The following is an 18,736-nucleotide window of genomic DNA, read 5'->3' on the forward strand; positions in this document are numbered from 1 at the left end:
TTTCCGGTTTAACTCAAACTCAGTCTGAAAGTTATTCTTCTTTCTGAAAGGTGCAAATATTATAAGTCCTTCCAGATCTACTATTAAGGACAATGTGGAAGGAACAGACTGAATGAAAGATAGTAATTGGACAGTGCCCAAGAGTGGCAGAAAGTAGTAGATCCAGGCAAATAGAGAAATCATTCCAGAGGGATACCCAGAGACCAGCGGTGTAAGGAAATATCTATACACTTGGTAAAGACCAAAAATGAAACAATTCAATGATCCAGAAGTTTCTGCTATTACTATAATGCTGACATATAAAGAAATGACCATCTTAGTGAAGGTCAGCTAGGGACCACAAGGGTCATACCGATGAGAATAAGCAGGATCTGGATAACAAAGGAAAAGAAATCAGAGTGAGTTCAAATCAAAGGCAATTAGCCAACCTATATTTGCCTTCGTCTCGGAAAGAAGGGATTTGAAATTTTGCAGAAACCTACATATTCTACTCATAATTTATAATGAGTAACTATACTTAAGTTAAAGGATTGTAAACTATAGTTTCAAAAGTGTAGTTTCAATTATTTTAACTAATCTCCCCTTTTCTTCCCCAAAAATCTAGAGATAAAATCTAGAGATTTCAAAAAATCTAGATAAAAATCTAGAGACACCCTTCTAGGTATTTAAGATGGGAAACCAGGTCAAGGGAATCCCATCTGACCTTTGCAATTATATTCTGGTGCCCAGTAGGACAGGGAAGATAAGTAGAGCCCTCTTAGCCAGGCTAGTTCCTGTGTGAGTCTGCTCCCATGCCGCATATTGGAATAAGGAGGCCTATGGGCAACCGAATACCGCTATGCTTCTTCAAGGCATGTTCTTACAAGAAATGTGTGAGTAGTGTGTAGGGGTCCTTGGCAGCATGCCTTGCAAACTGCGCTCCCAGAGCTTGCCATTGGAGATCAACCATTTATTTTCTAAACAAAGGTCAAGATTAAACTTGAAGGATTTAGCTAAATCTCCGATGCAAGAGGATTCAGTTAAGACTGGAGCTTGACTCCTGCCTAAATTCAGAAAAGATAAAGTCTGTCTGAGGCACTGGGGGGCAAGTATGCTTGATGCACAAAAGTGTTATTTATAATATTGCCCTCTAGGACTTGGTGAAAATGAATCGACAGGAAACATTAAAATGCCTCCATTTTTCCTTTCTGCTTTCATTTTGTTTACTTCAACCCAGGATCATCATATGACTGAGATGATTCCAGAAGAAAAGGGAAAATAGTGGTGTGCACTTATATTTCATCTCCTATATCTGGTTTTATTTGATCCTTTCAGCAGAGACCATACACATATAGCAAATGCCTGTAAAGGCAGGCATGAATAATCTCTATTCGCTTTGCACTTTAATGCAATTATTACGTAGAAAGGCATCAGATACTGCTTTTGCCTGCAAATGTATTTTATTTAAGGGGTAATGATCAGTGGGAAGTGACTAAGATTGTTTTTTGCTTTTGTTTATTTTATAATTTTTTTATGATATGTTTGCATTGTTTTTTTATTATGACATGTTAGTCACCATACAGTACAACATTTTTTTTAAGATTTTATTTATTTATTTGACAGACAGATCACAAGTAGGCAGAGAGGCAGGCAGAGAGAGAAGGGAGGAAGCAGGCTCCCTGCTGAGCAGAGAGCCCGATGCGGGGCTCGATCCCAGGACGCTGGGATCATGATCTGAGCCGAAGGCAGCGGCTTTAACCCACTGAGCCACCCAGGCTCCTCTACAACATTGTTTTTGGTGTAGTGTTCCATGATTCATTGTTTGCATATGTTTCCATTCATTGTTTGCATTGTTTCCAGTGCTCCATGCACTGGAGCATACCTATCCCCTACCTAGGCTCACACATCCCCCCACCCACCTTCCCTCTAAAACCCTCAGTTTGATTCCTGGAGTCCATAGTCTCTCATGGCTCATTCTCCCTCTGATGACCCTCCCTTCATTTTTCCCTTCCTTCTCCTAATGTCCTCCATGCTGTCCTTATGTTCCACAAATAAGTGAAACCATATGATAATCGTCTCACTGTGTTTGACTTCTATCACTTAGCATAATTTCCTCCAGTCCCATTCATGTTGATGGAAATGTTGGGTATTCAACCTTTCTGATGGGTAATATTCCAATGTATATATGGACCACATCTCCTTTATCCATTCGCCTATTGAAGATCATCTCAGCTCCTCAGTTTGGCTATTGTGGACGTTGCTATTATGAACATTGGGGTGCATATGATCCTTCTTTTCACTACACCTTCATCTTCGTGGTAAATAAAAGATCTCAATGTGAGACAGGAATCCATCAAAATCCTAGAGGACAACATAGGCAGTAACATTTTCAACACTGGCCACAGCAACTTCTTTCAAAACATGTCTCCAGGGGCAACTGGGTGGATCAGTGGGTTAAAGCCTCTGCCTTCAGCTCAGATCATGATCTCAGGCTCTTGGAATCGAGCCCCACATCGGGCTCTCTGCTCAGCAGGGAGCCTGCTTCCCCCTCTCTCTCTGCCTGCCTCTCTGCCTACTGCCTCTCTGCCTGATCTCTGTCTGTCAAATAATAAATAAAATCTTAAAAAAAAAATGTCTCCAAAGGCAAGGGAAACAAAAGCAAAAATGAACTTTTGGGACTTCATCAAGATAGAAAGCTTCTGCACAGCAAAGGAAATGGTCAACAAAACAAAGAGACAACCCACGGAAAGAGAAAAGATATTTGCAAATAACATTACAGATAAAGGGCTGGCATCTAAGATCTATAAAGAACTTCTCAAACTCAACACCCAGAAAACAAAAAAGCAAGTCAAAAAAATGGGCAGAAGACGTGAACAGACAATTCTCTAAAGAAGACATTCAAGGGGCACCTGGGTGGCTCAGTGGGTTGAAGCCTCTGCCTTCAGCTCAGGTCATGATCCCAGAGTCCTGGGATCAAGCCCCGCATTGGGCTCTCTGTTCAGCAGGGAGCCTGCTTCCTTCTCTCTCTCTGCCTGGGTCTCTGCCTACTTGTAATCTCTGTCTGTCAAATAAATAAATAAATAAATCTTTAAAAAAATTTTTCTAAAAAAAAAAAAAGAAGACATTCAAATGGCTAACAGATGCATGAAAAAATGTTCAACATCATTAGCCATCAGGGAAATTCAAATCAAAACCACATTGAGATACCACCTTACACCAGTTAGAATGGCAAAAATTGGCAAGACAAGAAACAACAAATGTTGGAGAGGATGTGAAGAAAGGGGAGCCCTCTTACGCTGTTGGTGGGAATGCAAGTTGATACAGTCACTCTGGAAAACAGTGTGGAGGCTCCTCAAAAAGTTAAAAGTAGGGCACTAACATTGTTTAATGTGGGTCCATTTGCAACGCAATTAAGTTTCCACCTCTGACACTCCCATGAGTTGTTGCCATCTTGTCAATTACAATGGCCAAACTCTCTACCTGTGTATCTACAGGGAGTTCATAGGCATGTGAATTTAGGAAACATATGGTGCCATTGACTCAGGCAAAATACAACAGCAGTTCCAGAATTGTGTGAAATACTATCCCAAAAGACAGGAGGAGATATCATGTTCCTCCTCCTTGGTTTTGATTATAGCCCCTCATTTTTCTCCCTTTTGAAGATCTGGATAACATGCAAAGTTTGATCTATCCAGGTTTTTGCACGCGCACAGACACACACACACACACACACAGAGAGAAGATTGCCAAGAAGATAACCCTGCTCTTCGTTTCCAGAAAAAAGGAAAAGGAAAAAAATCAAACCAGAGAGCCCATCAAACCTAGAGAAGACCCTGGGACACTCCGAGCTTGTAAATGAAACACATTGTTTCCTTTAGTTTGGATTTTTCCTTTCATGAGGAAAACTCTAAGATATACAGAAAGAGTTCTTTATGGCTGGAAGCTCTTATATTGCTAATGGGTTTTGACAGTGTGTTACAGCTTGTTTAATCCAATTGAATCTGATTATTCATGTCAGTAACAAGATAAACTAGTTGACAGAAGGAATTTTTTTTCAGCCACTGGTTCATATTAAATCTGTAAATGCAGTTGTCTAGAAAAGAAGAGATAGGGGCAGAAGAGAGGCCAGAGAATTGTGATTACAATCCAGGCTATTCCTGAAATCTTAATTTTACTATAGAGAAGGTGTTGGCTGTGGAGACAATTAATGTTCATTCTCTTAAAAAAAACAAAATACGGTTAAGACTTTCCAGTGGAGTACACCCCACTCATCAAAATATAGTTCCAACTATGCCCAGCCTATTTACACACACACACACACACACACACACACACCACATCTATGCTGCAGTTATACAAATCCTTTCCTTGATGTTTCCTAAACAGAAAAAAAAAAAAAAAATCTGTCTTCTGTTTCTGGCCTTTACCCCTTGTATCCTTTGCCCAGCATATCTTTCTTTGACAAATTTCTTCTTCTTCAAAATGCAGCAAAAATACTACCTTCTTAATGAAGTCCTCTAGGATCCCCTCTGGGTCCCTAGCAGTTTGCATATCCTCTTAACTCAGTGGCCTTCAACCTTCTTTGTGCTTCAGCACACCAGGGATCTAGCATGATCCTATTAGTAATGGTGGCTCAGTGGAATTCTATCTGAGAAAGGAGTGACAGGGTTGAAGGTAGGGGGACAATGTGTCTTTCCTGTGGGGCTGAAACTTCCAGGATATGAGTGTAATTTGAAACACCCACATTTCCCCTGCCCTACTCATCAAAAATTCTAGTTTTCCGCTTCCAATTCTACAGCTAATCACCACTCGAATTGTTCTTCTTGTTGCAACACACTGTGCATATTGGTTTATGCCTCTTTCTCTGTACTACATGGCACTATTCACCTTTATAGTCGTTGTGTCCCTTCCCCTCAGTACCATCCCTCATACATAGTAGGTGCTCAATAAATGTTTGCTCGAGGAACTAGTAAGTGAATGAGTGAGTAAATGACTGAGTAAGGGAATAGTTTCTGGGACACCATAGGCAGTTGGCATCCATAATTAGTCTTAAAAAAAAAAGCCCTTCAAACAGAAAGGGTTCTAACTGGTACCATAAAAATCATATGAAAGTATAAAACTCATTGACAAAAGCAATTATTTAATATAGTCAAATTCAAAACACACTAGTATTATAATGGTGGTGTTTAAATCACATATGAAAGAATAAAGTTTAAAGGAAAAAGTAGCAAAGATAATTATAATAATTTGTGAATGGATACACAATAAAAAAGATGCAAATTGTGACATCAAAACAGAAAATGACTAGAGAGGAAGAGGAGTAAGGCTTCACTTATCAATAATTACTTTAAATATAATTCTCTAATCAAGGGATGGAGAAAAATATCCCATATAAATGGAGAACAAAGGCAGCTGTATCTATATGAGATAGATTTTAAGCTGAAAACTATAATAAAAGACAAAGAAGGTCATTATATTAAGAAAGCCAATTCCTCAAGAGGAAATAACTTTGTAAATATATATGCGCCCAAACTTAAAGCACATAAATACACAAAACATACAAAGCAGATCTGAAGGGAGACCTAGACAGCAATACAATAACAGAAAGGAACTTCAAAACCTCACTATCAACAATGGATAGATCATCTAGACAGAAAATCAATAAGGAAACACTGGATTTAACCTACGCTTTAGAACAAACGAGCCTAACAAAAATCTAGAGCACATTCCATCCAACGGCAATAGAATACACATTCTTCCGAAGCACATACTTCTCCAGGATAAATTAAATATTAGACAACAACATAAGTCTTTATAAATCGAAGAAGATTGAAATCATTTCAAGTATCTTTTCCAACCATGATGTCTGAAAATAGAAATCAATAAAAGGAAAAAAACTGGAAAATTAACAAATATCTGGAGATTGAACTACACATTCTTGAACAACCAATGGGTCAAAGAAGAAATCAGAAAGGAAATCGGAAAATATTTTGAGAGAAACTGAAATGGAAATGCTATGTAGCAAAACTTGTATAATACAGAAAAAAGTTCTAAGAGGGAGGTTTATAGCAATAAATCCCTACTTTACAGAAAAAGAAAGATTTTAAATAAACAATTTTATGCCTCAAAAAACTAGAAAAAGAAGAACAAACTAAACTAAAGTTAGTGGAAAGATGATGTAATAAACATCAAAACCAAAATAAATTTTTAAAAGTCTAGGAAACAATAGAAAAGATCAATAAAACTGAAAACTGGTTTTTTTGAAAAGATAAACAAAACTGGACTAAGGAAAAAAAAGGGAAGAATCAGGGACACCTAGGTGGCTCAATGGGTTAAGTCTCTGCCTTCAGCTCAGGTCATGATCTCAGGGTCCTGGGATCGAGTCCCGCATCGGGCTCTCTGCTCGGCAGGAAGCCTGCTTCCTTCTTTCTCGCTCTCTGCCTGCCTCTCTGTCTGCTTGTGATCTCTGTCTGTCAAATAAATAATAAAATAAAATCTTAAAAAAAAAAGGGACGAATCAAAATTAGAAATGAAGGGTGCCTTGGGTGCCTGGGTGGTTCAGTCATTAAGCATCTGCCTTCAGCTTGGGTCATGATCCCAGGGTCCTGGGATCAAGCCCCACGTCGGGCTCCTTGCTTGACAGGAAGCCTGCTTCTCCTACTCCCACTCCCTCTGCTTGTGTTCCCTCTCTCTCTGTGTCTCTCTGTCAAATAAATAAACAAAATCTTAAAAAAAATTTTTTTAAAAAAAAGAAATGAGGGGTGCCTGGGTGACGCAGTCAGTTAAGTGCCTGCCTTCAGCTCAGGTCATGATTCCAGGGTCCTGGATTCAAGCCCCACACTGGGCCCGCTGCTCAGTGTGGGGGGGGGGGGGGGCTCTTCTCCCTCTCTGTCTGTCCCCTCCCAATTGTGGTCTCTCTTTCACTTTCCCTCTCTCCCTCTCTCTCTCAAAATAAATAAATAAGATCTTCAAAAAAAATAGAAATGAAAACAGAAATGTTACAGCCAATACCACAAAAATACAAAGGATCATAAGAACTTACAATTAATGATTATACATCAACAAAATAAACAACCTAGAAGAAATGAGAAAATTCCTAGAATCACCTACCAACACTGAATTATGAAGAAATAAATATAGAAAATCTGAATGGACCAATGGTTAGTAAGTGATTGGCTCGTGATCATAAACCTCCCAACAACAAAAGTCCAAGACTAGAGAGCTTCACTAGCAAATTCTACCAATCATTCAAAGAAAAATTAATACTAATCTTTCTCAAATTCTTCCAAAATACTGAAGAGGGAACACTTACCAACTCCTTTAATGAACCAGCATTATCCTGATACCAAAGCCAAGCAAGGATACTACAAGAAATGAAAATTGCATGCCAGTATCCCTGACGGACATAAATGCAAAAATCCTCAATAAAATACTGATAAACTAAATTCAACAGCACATTAAAAGGATCAGTTACCATGATGAAGTTGGATCATCTCCCTGGATATCTAAAATGATTCAAAATAGGGGTACCTGGTGGCTCAGTAAGTTAAGTGTCTGACTCTTAATCTCAGCTTAGGTCTTGATCTCAGTGAATTCAAACCCTGCCTTGGTTTCCATGCTGAACATGGCGCCTACTTTAAAAAAAAAAAAAAATGGGGCACCTGGGTGGCTCAGTTGGTTAAGCGACCAACTATTGGTTTTGGATCAGGTCATGATCTCAAGAGTTGTAGGATTGAACCCATGTCCAGCTCCACACTCAGCATGAAGTCTGCTTAGGATTCTCTCTCTCTCCCTCTCTCTCTTCCTCTTCCCCTTACCCCTCCCCAAAATAAAAAAATAAATCTTTTTTAAAAAAGGAATAATTTGACATAAATAAATATGATACCCCACATTAACAGAATAAAAGATAAAAATCATATGATCATCTCAATAGATGCAACAATGACAACAACAAAAGCATTTGACAAATACATACTTGCAGGACAGAATCTCTCACCAAACTGGGTATAGAGGTAATGTATCTAAACATAATAAAGGCCATATATGACAAACCCACAGGTCACATCATACTCAATGCTGAAAAATTGAAAGCATTTTCCCTAAGATCAGGAATAAGACAAGGCTGCCTGCTGCCATCTCTTCTATCCAGTATAGTACTGGAAGTCTTAGAACAATTAAGCAAGAAAAAGAAATTAAACACATCCAAATTGGAAAGGAAAAAGTAAAATTGTCTCTATTTGCACATAACATAGTCTTACATATTGAAAATACTGCAGACTCTACTAAAAAAAAAACAAAAAACAAACAAAAAAAAAAAACCTGTTAAAACTAATATATGATGGATGCCTGATGAGCCTGGGTGGCTCAGTTGGTTAAGCAACTGCCTTCGGCTCAGATCCCAGAGTCACGGGGTCAAGTCCCTTATTGGGCTCCCAGCTCCATGGGGAGTCTCCTTCTCCCTCTGATATTCTCCCCTCTCATGCTCTCTCACTCTCTCTCTCTCTCCCAAATAAATAAATAAATAAAATCTTAAAAAAAAAAACCTAATAAATGAATTCAGTAAAGTTGCAGCATACAAAATCAACCTACAAATATCAGTTACATTTCTAAATGCTAACATCAATCTATCTAAAAGAGACATTAAGGAAACAAACCCATCTACATTGGCAACAGAAGGAATAAAATATCAAGAATAAACGTAGTCAAAGAAAGAAAGGTGTATAAATTGGAAACTATAAAGTACTGATGAAATAATTGAAGAAGACACAGATAAATGCTTAACAAGGTTGAAAGGTGACTTCTTCACAAAATGATCTACAGATTCAATGAAATCCCAATGAAAACTCCAATACATTTTTCACAGAAATAGAAAAACAATCCTAAAACTCGTATGGAACCACAAAAGACCCCAAATATCCAAAGCAATCTTGAACAAGAAGAGCAAAATTGGAGGCATCACACTTCCTGATATTGAACTAAAATTAAAAGGATAGAGTAACACAAACAGTATTGTTTTGGCATAAAAACAGACACATAGACCAACAGAACAGAGTAGAGAACCCACACATAAATAATTAACTAATTTCAACAAAGGTGACAAGAATGGTTTGGGGAAAACTGAATCTCCACATGCAAAAAATGAAATTGGACCATTATCTTATACCATGCACAAAAATCAACTCAAAGTGAATTAAAGATTTAAATGTAAGACCCAAAAACCATAAGCCCTGCTCTTACTCAACTACTGTCCTCAAAGTCTCCATTGGTGTTGAATTCTTTTTTTTTTTTAAGATTTTATTTATTTATTTGACAGACAGAGATCACAATTAGGCAGAGAGGCAGGCAGAGAGAGAGAGGAGGAAGCAGGCTCTCCATGGAACAGAGATCGCAGGACCCTGAGATCATGACCTGAGCTGAAAGCAGAGGCTTTAACCCACTGAGCTACCCAGGTGCCCCCATAGGCGTTGAATTTCAAGTGGGATCATTTTTTGATTACTACTAAGGCACTGTTTTTCTTCCCAGCTTTGTTAAGCTATAATTGACATATAACATTTTAAGACACACTCTTGATGTAGATCTTGGACTAGTCTACCATGACTTGGCTTTTTCACCAGCTCATAGCCCTCAATGACATTTTTGAAAGATGCTGATTAACTGCTCAATGAAAAAAATAGTCTACATCCTCCAACTTACCTAACAAACATTCCCCAAGTTGCTAAACCCTTTTAGATATCATTAAAACGGATAATGATAGTGGGATATCAGAAAGCTTCTTTTTCCACTGAAGACAGAGGAATGCAGAAGAGTCTGAAATTGCTACAAATGGGGTTCAAGTTAAACCTAAGGGTTTAATTCCCAGCTTGAAGGTTTTAAACTTAGTAGAACAATGAATAGTTTGTCGTGTTCTTTGAGAAGTTTTAGAACAGATAAGACAGGGGTCCCTGGGTGGCTCAGTCAGTTAAGCGTCTGCCTCTTCATTTTAGTTCAGGTCATGACCTCAGGTCATGATCTCGGGGTCAAGGGGCAGAGCCCCACACTGGGCTCTGCACTCAGTGGAGAGTTGGTTTTATATTCTCTCTCTCCCTCTCCCCACCTCCTTCTCAAATAATAAATAAATCAGTCTTTACAAAAAACAGACCAGACAATTTTTTGTATAAATATTTGTTGAAAACTTACTAAATACCAAGCGACAAGAACTAGTAAGATGCCATCCTAGTTCCCATGGAGCTGGCAATATAGAAGCAAGGCAGCTAACTAACCAAGAAGTTATGATAAAGTTTGATGTATTTTATGACAGAGTATCGTCAAGGAGAAGTCGAGAAAAGTCTTTCTCGAAGGAGTGCTACCTAAAAACATACCCAAAGGGTGGGTGGGAGTTAAGAACAGGAGTAGGGGTAGAAAGATGTTTGAAACACTTTCCAGAGCATTTGTTTGTTTCTGCAAACGTAAACACAGTGAGAACATGGAACCCACAGAAATTCAGAGTTCCTGGAATTCAAAGGGAGAGAGTGGAAGGTGCAAGACGAGGCTGAACCCCAAAGGTGAGAGGGAGAAAACTGGAAACTGTGTTAGGAATTTTTTTCCCTAAAGAATATAGAAACTACTGAAGGAATTCTTGTTTTAGGGGAAAAAAAATGTTACCGGCAATGATGTGGCCACTGGATTAGGGGTAAGTCAGGATGTAGGAAACCAGGTAAGAGGCTGTGAAGGGTAATGGTGACTTGGACTAGGCCAGTAGCAGAGTGAATAAAAAGAAATGGATGGAGCCAGGAGAGTTTTAGAAAGTCCAACTGACTGATTGGAAGGGAAGGGTGAAGGAGAAGACGGCAGGAAGATGGGAAGTGAAAAAGAAAGAATCAAGATAATAGCTTGAAAAATGATGCTGTTACTGAGCTTGAAAATATGATTCCAGGAATTTAAGCATAGAGCTCTGTTTTCATCAAAGACTCAAAGTAATTTGATTCACAGCCTTGTTCAACAGTTCTATAAGTATCTCTTAGTCATTCAGTGCTAAGAGGCAATTTTATTTTTTTTTCAAGTCTTCCCTAGCTCTACGTTAAATCCACAGTACTATCTGTGAAACAATGATTTTCATTCAGACCAGCTAGCTACCCCCGTATGTCGGAAGAAATCCAATTTTAACACTATAAAATATATGTGTGTAAATATTGATCAACTTAGCATAATTTAAGAAAGTCCAGATTGGGAAATTTTTGATATAAAGTAGTTTGAGTTACACAGCAATAAAGCATATTTTCTTTTTTTTTTTTTTAAGATTTCATTTATTTATTCGACAGAGAGATCACAAGTAGGCAGAGAGGCAGGCAGAGAGAGAGGGGGAAGCAGGCTCCCTGAGACCCCCCGATGCGGGGCTCAAACCCAGGACCCTGGGATCATGACCTGAGCCGAAGGCAGAGGCTTAACCCAAAGAGCCACCCAGGCGCCCCAATAAAGCATATTTTCTATATGACATTATCCAGTCTCTTAAGAGATACAAAGAATTAACATATTCTTCATGTAAAAATAATTGAAACAAGCAAAATCTTAATGGATCCCATAATTAGATTCCATTTTAAAGGATTACTAAAAGAATACAGAATATTGATCTGCTCATGGCATGGGAGATTTTCAAAAATACGTGACTCTTTTAAAATATTTATTACGTATTCTATATCTATGGAAATTGTTGATGAGGAAAGATACTGGAAAACAGCCACCTACCAAGAGTTCCCATCAGAAGTATAATGAATGTTGTAGAAGAGGGAAAGAAATAAAAAATACTGAAAATAAATGTTAGAATTCTGTCCTGCTAATATCAATGTGCTGGGAATATATTCAAGAAACCCAACATTACTAGAAGGACACATAGTGAATTTGAAGTCCTGGGATCCAGTCCCACATCAGGCTCCCGGCTCAGTGAGGAGCCTGCTTCTCCCTCTACCTGCCATTCCCCTGCTCGTGCCCTCCCTCTCCCTCTCTTTTCCTCTGACAAAGTCTTAAAATAAAAAATAAAAATAAAAATAAAAAAAGGAGCTGTGGGCTCCACTGACTAGAGCCAACCAGGTACCCCAGTCACAAGAGTTCTTAAACATGGAGCAGAGAGGGAGAGGAGTCAGTGCCAGAGTGATACAATGTGAAAAATACTTCATTGGCTCTTGCTGGCTTTGAGAAGGGAAGGGGGCCACAAGCCAAAGAGTGGTTGCTTCTAGAAGCTGGAAAAGGCAAAACAAAACGAAACAAAATAACAGCAAAAAAAACCCGGATCCTCCCCAAGATCTCCAGAAAGAATGCAGCCCTGCCAACATCTTAATTTTAATCCAGTGAGACCCACATCAGGCTTCTGACCTACAAAACTGAAAAATAAGTGTGTGTTGTTTCTAGCCACTGAATTTGTGATACTTCGTTGCAGTAGCAATAGGACACCAATACAAGGAGATACTATTACTCCCCTGAATTTTAGATGAAAAATTTTGAGTCCCAACCAAGGGGAACTAATTACCTGAATACAGAAATACTTTGTTGTAAGATAGTCTCACTTTTGGACTATGAAGAAGACAAAAAAATGAAACTTCTGTTTGTTTTCTTTAATGACATTATTCTTCCTGCCACTCCTACGGAAAACAGGATGTGAAGCATTGGCTGACTGGGCTTGACAGTCGTATAGCACATAGCACATGACTTTAAAAACTAGAAAATTGGCCTGCTCATATTAAAGGCATTTTTCTGGAAAATCTTCATCTCACAATCGTGGGATAACTTCTTCATATAATTCAAGTGGCAAAAGTATCCTCTTAGCTCTAGTACTACTTTCCATGTATGAAGTCCAAGAACAACAACAAAAAAGGCAATAAAAAGGAATTACCCAAGTAAAGAAATCCATCAGAAAATGGTTTAAATCTATCAGAAAATGGCTTAAAACGGGACAGCGTCTGGATGTTTTTAATGGAGCTAAAGTGGTTTTTGTTTTTTGTTCTTTGTTTTTGGGGTTGTTTGTTTTAGTTTTTGGTTTTTTGTGGGTTTTGGGGGGTTGGTTTTTTTGTTTGTTTGTTTTTCTCTCTATAAATCGAATAGTTGTGTCTCTGGAAGAAAACCACCTCATATTAGTGTCTCTGGCACCATGTAGCCGAGCTTTAGTGTTCGTGCCAAATTCCTTAGGCATGTCAGACCTATCACATGGTCTATTTCATGATAAGCCCCATGCCTGTTTTTACTAAATATTACTGTAAATCCTCACCTGCATGAATCTGAATAATACATTTCTGTGGTAAATCCTTCAGCGGGCAATGATCTATACTGAGACTAAAATTGCCGCAAGCACCTTCAGTTTTAGTGCTTTGTTCCAGTGACTTTAATCTATAGTTTACTTCATGAGCAAAGTTTACGCCAATATATCTAAGGAGGTCTAAGCCCTAGCTGGCTTAAGATATCATTCTCTAGGGAAATGAGATGTGGTTACTATTATGAAGGCACCTAGTAACATAAAAAGGACGTTCAGCGATTTATTAATTTCATTTGTAAGGCTGCAGAGCTGAGAGCTGAGACAATGCTTTAATCCTTCTTTCCTTATCATGTTTCTCCCTCTGACAGTCAACAGTCGCTTGGCTCCCAGGGCAAAGCTTAGGAGTCTGGCTGGGGAACAGCTTTCTCCCTTGGTGGGGCTCCCCTTCACCCCTCACCTAGCTCTACCCTGCTCCTGCAAATAAACATGCAGGAACTGTCCTCCCATGTGCTCAGGTCATGGATTCAAGTCCCCTACGCATGGTCCTTCATTTCTGGCTTTCTGTCTTGTTGATTCAGAAAGAATTAAAATCGGGAAAAGTATCTTTCTTCTCCCTCCAGAATTTTATGTGCTCCTGATGGCTCTGTTAGTCACCTAGAGCCACGAGATTGCTGCATAACAAATGATCCCTAAACTCAGTGGCTTACAGCAATAAATGTTTATTCAACTTACCCATGGGTATCCTTACAAGATAGGAGCTGGTTCCTCTAGGGTAATTTCAGGCTGTGGGTGGGCTGGCCTTGGCTCCTGGCTGCCAGGAAGGTTCAAGTCTGTCCTAAGTGTCTTTGTTCAGGGGCTGGGGGGGCAGGGAAACAGCTATCCAGGTGAGGCGTGATCTTCTCGAGGTGGAACTCCGGAGCACCAGAGAGCAACCACAACCGTTCAGGTGTGTTTCTGGTGTCTGCTTTTGTCACCATCGTTCCGTCACCGAAGCAGTTTACATACATGTCCAAGCCCAAAGTTGAAGAGTTCGAAAAATACACTTTATTCCTATGGGAGCAAGGCAAGGGAGGGAATGATACAAATCTGTCATGACAGAATGAAGAATTGAGACCCCAAACTCTACCTACCCCAACGGCCCATCTGCGTAGGGCAGGTTGAGCCTCCTGGTGAAATGGTTCCTGGCAGGACTGGGGTAGAGGAGGGTTAAAAAAGCAAACTGCAGTTAAAATGGTAATAAATCAAATTAGGCAGTTATAAAGTTATAAATTGTGTTTGCTAGCATCCTTCATTCTTGCGTTTGTAGGGTAATTACAATAGATCCACACCTTCTCCTGTTACTCTGTTTCCTCCCTGTGAAGACACTCTGCTGTTAGCACTGAAGTGTTTTAAAGCAGTCCTAGCTCTGGAGTTTGAAAGAGCTGAATTTGAATCACAGATCTACTGTGGATTTGCTAAGTGTCCTTGAATGAATCCTTCTGTGTTTCTTGACCTCAATTTTGTCATCTCTAAATTAGGATAATATCTGTGCTGTAGAGTTCTTGGGAGGATTCAATATAAACCTGCAATCCTTCTGGCCCATAGTAGGAATCTAAAAATGGGCCACTGATTTTCTTATCTCTTCCTTAGCCTTTCTCCCTTTTCCCTGTCCTATTATCCAGCATCTACCACAGAAATGTGTTTGTTGGTTCAGCATGACCATTTATCACTAGACAAATAATTTGAGACCCTAACATTGGCAGGGCGGGGTGGGGGGGGCGGGGAGGGTGGTATTAGAAACACACCATCTGGAGGCTGGCAAATATCTGGCTTTGCTGTCGTTCCTGTGGGATATCTTCGGGGAAAAGTTAAGTACAGAATTTCAAGGCATGTCAGTGACTAATTATACAATCAGTTTTCATCTAGGTCACAAAGAAAAACGGATTTCACCCCCTGGCAGGGGGCTTTAGGTGAATAGGGTTTAGAAGCTTTAAATATTTCTTTAGAAGAAAGGATCTCTTGAGATCCTATACTTCACCTTCGATTTAATATTCAGCCCCACTTCAGCTTCCTAATATACATCGTCATTTCAACTCCCCGATAAACTGTGCAATCAGTGGACTAATGTATGGTCTGTTTCAAGAAGCTACGGTTCATCTTTTCTTCGCCACTGTGTTCTTAGCCCTTGACACCGTAGATGCTCTATAAATACTTACCAAATGAGCAAATAAAACAATTAATGCCTAAACCTGAATTTTAAATAAGCAGAAGGATTTCCTAATTAAAAAGAAATTAAATCCATTAGTTTTATTTCTCAACTCCAAATGTATTTTTATTACTCTTTTTCATATTGTCTTTAAACTGTTATTTCAAATCACGGTCAGTCCTAGGCCTTAATATTTGAATTATAAGAAACTAATCTTTGGGATTTACTGTGGACTAGCTTAATTTTCTACTTTGCGTGCATGCAGCATTTAGGGGTTAAAGAGGAGGACATTATAATCTACCTGGGATATATTTGAATTTATAAAATGAATAATATTGTTAAAAGGAAGCTCCCATTATTCCACACTTCAGTCTTTAAACAATTGGTCTTCAACTTTTTAATTCTCATTAAATGGGGGCGCCTGGGTGGCTCAGTGGTTAACCCTCTGCCTTCAGCTCAGGTCATGATCTCAGGATCCTGGGATCGAGCCCCGCATGGGCCTCTCTGCTCGGCAGGGAGACTGCTTCCTCCTCACTCTCTGCCTGCCTCTCTGCCTACTTGTGATCTCTGTCTGTCAAATAAACAAATAAAATCTTCAAAAAAAAATTCTTCAATTCTCATTAAATGATATAATTGCCCTGGGACTTATCTATCTTTATTGTACTTTCTTTAGAATAAAAAAAAAAATGTTTGGCAGTCATTTAAAGGAATTATCATAAAATCATACTTCAGAATTTGAACTAAAGTACTAGCAGTTCAAAGCTTCTAAGGAATTCACTAATCTATGAAGTTGTATATGTGTGTGTATAAATATAATACATGCAATATATTCTAATTTGTTAGGTGATATAAATACAAATGTAATGCATAGCTATATATAATATTTAATCATATAGTTTCATATGTAATGTGTATATAATGCAGAGGTATAAATGTAGTTTCAAACAATGCATTAAATCTTGGAGTGTTCTTTCCATGGAAAGGTTTCTAGGTAACATGGCTTTTTATTATAATTAATTTAATTTGAAAAAGTTCACAAAACTATAAAGAAAAAATAAAATCACCAATAAGGGGGATATTCCTATCATCTTTTTTGTCACCATCCAGGAAAAAAGAAGCCCTATTAGATTTTTGGTGTATTTTTTTTTTCCTTGAGAAGATATAGACAGACAGATATATATGAAGAGATATATTTATATACACAAAGAGATAGATACAAAGATACACACACACACACAGAGAGACACACACAGAGACACACACACACAGAGGGAGAAGGAGGGAGGGAGGAAGAAGGAGAGATGGGGCAGGGGGAAATTAACAAAGTTGGAGTGACACAGCATCAACAACCTCATTCTCAGCTTCTTTCACTCAACAACACACCATATACAGTAAGCATCATTCAAAGGTTTTTATTGATACCATTTTAGTAACTTTAGTATAACATTCTATACTGTGTCTGTACCTGGCCCTCTACTGTTGGAACTTCAAGATGTTCTAAATGTTCTAAGGCTACAAACCAGACAGTAATGATGCTCTGCTCCCAGCTGTGTCATCGCATCCAGCAGCAGGCTTCAACCTAACTGAGTCCTCATGCCCTTTTTCATCAGATTCGTAAGCCCAGCCAACTAGTTGGTCAGTAATCAACCAACAGATTGTTGCTTCTTTGCCCAGGGTCCCACTCCTGGTTCAACCAGCCAGGGTCAGCAAAGATCCTGTGTTCACAAGGTGGACAACAGTGCCGCTATGGTGACTGCCGTGGTGATCACAGGCAGGTGAGATGGTTTTAGGTGGCACAGACTCACATGAGTAGTCACTGGTTTTTGTTTTGTTTTGTTTTGTTTTGTTTTTTTTAAGATGTATTTATTTATGGCGGGGGGGAGCACAAGCAGGGGGAGGGGAGAGGGAGAGAGAGAAGCAGGCTCCCCACTGAGCAGGGAGCCTGATGTGGGGCTCCGTCCCAAGACCCTGAGATCATGACCTGAGCAGAAACCAAGTGTCAGAAGCCCAACCGACTGCACCACCCAGACACCCCAGGGTGACATCTAGATGAGACATTTGACTGTGTGCCTCAGGCAATGGTGATGCCATTTACTGAAAAAGAGAATCTATGTAAAGAGCAGATTGGAGAAGAAAAATTCAATAACTTTGGTCTTAACATGTTATGCTTTTTAGCATATAAGTGCAAGTATCCAGTAGGTAGTGAGACTTTCAAGTCTGAATCTGAGGGGGAAGGAGGGAGAGGGATTCTCACCAGCAAGAAGATGCTACTTACAGCCAGGTGCCTGGATGAGCTTAGCTAGGGAGTGATTCCAGCCTGTGAGGAGGGCAGGACCAAGAGCTTGCAGCTGGACCACGCCAACATGGATGGCTCTGGAGGCTGGGAAGCAAAAAAAGGTTAGACAGGAGGATGGCCCAGAGAGTATCGTGTGCAGGGAGGACTGAGAGGAGAGTGTTTCCAAGGGGATGATGTATGTGCCAGATATGCTGGGAAGTTACGTAACACAAAGATTAAAAAGTTACTGCTGATGCTTGCCAAGGGGGAGGGGGTAGGGGCAGCCAAAATGGGTGTAGGGGAGTGGGAGATACGGGCTTCCAGTTATGGAATGATATACGTCACGGAAATAAAAGGCACAGCATAGGGAATAGAGTCAACGGTGCTGTAATAGCATTGTGTGGTGACCGAGGGGAGCTATACTTGTGAGCACAGAGTGACTGCAGATCACTGTGCTGTAGAAGGAGGAGGAGGAGGAGGAGAAGAAGGGGAGCAGCAAGGGGAAGGAGAAGAAGGAGGAAACTGACCACTGCTTTCGGCAATATGGACATGGCTGGTGACGTTCGCAGAGCAATTTTAGGGAAGCAGTGAGGACCAGTCCCTACTGAAGTGAGTTAGAGCCGTGAGGTCAGAGAATGTGACAAGGAATACAGGAAAGTCTGTTAAGTTTTGTACAAAGAAGAGCCCAGGAAGGGAACCAGAGTGTGAGAATAGGTCTAGGAAAGGGTTGCTACTGCATTATTGAGATGTGAGGTCTGTTTGCACCAATGAGGATGGTCCCATGAGGCAGAGAAGTAAAGGTGCGGGGAATGGGCTCAGAGTGGAGAGACGGTCCTTACGAAGAGCAGGAGCTGCTCATTCTTTGGACCAATGGGAAGACAGAAGATGAGGGTGTGGCACAAAGAGGCTGGTGGATTGTGTGGCAATGCATGCAAAGAAAATGTCCTTTTCTCCCATCCCGTCTATTGGGCTGCTTGCATGCAGATGTGGGGAAGACAGAGTTGAATATCGCCAGGGTCTGGGTTTTGCCAGGGAAGTACAGCGGAGGTGGAGACAGTCAAAATAGTTGAAGAGACAT

This window comes from Martes martes (assembly GCF_963455335.1).
Source record: "Martes martes genome assembly, chromosome: 12".
Classification (NCBI taxonomy): Eukaryota; Metazoa; Chordata; class Mammalia; order Carnivora; family Mustelidae; genus Martes; species Martes martes.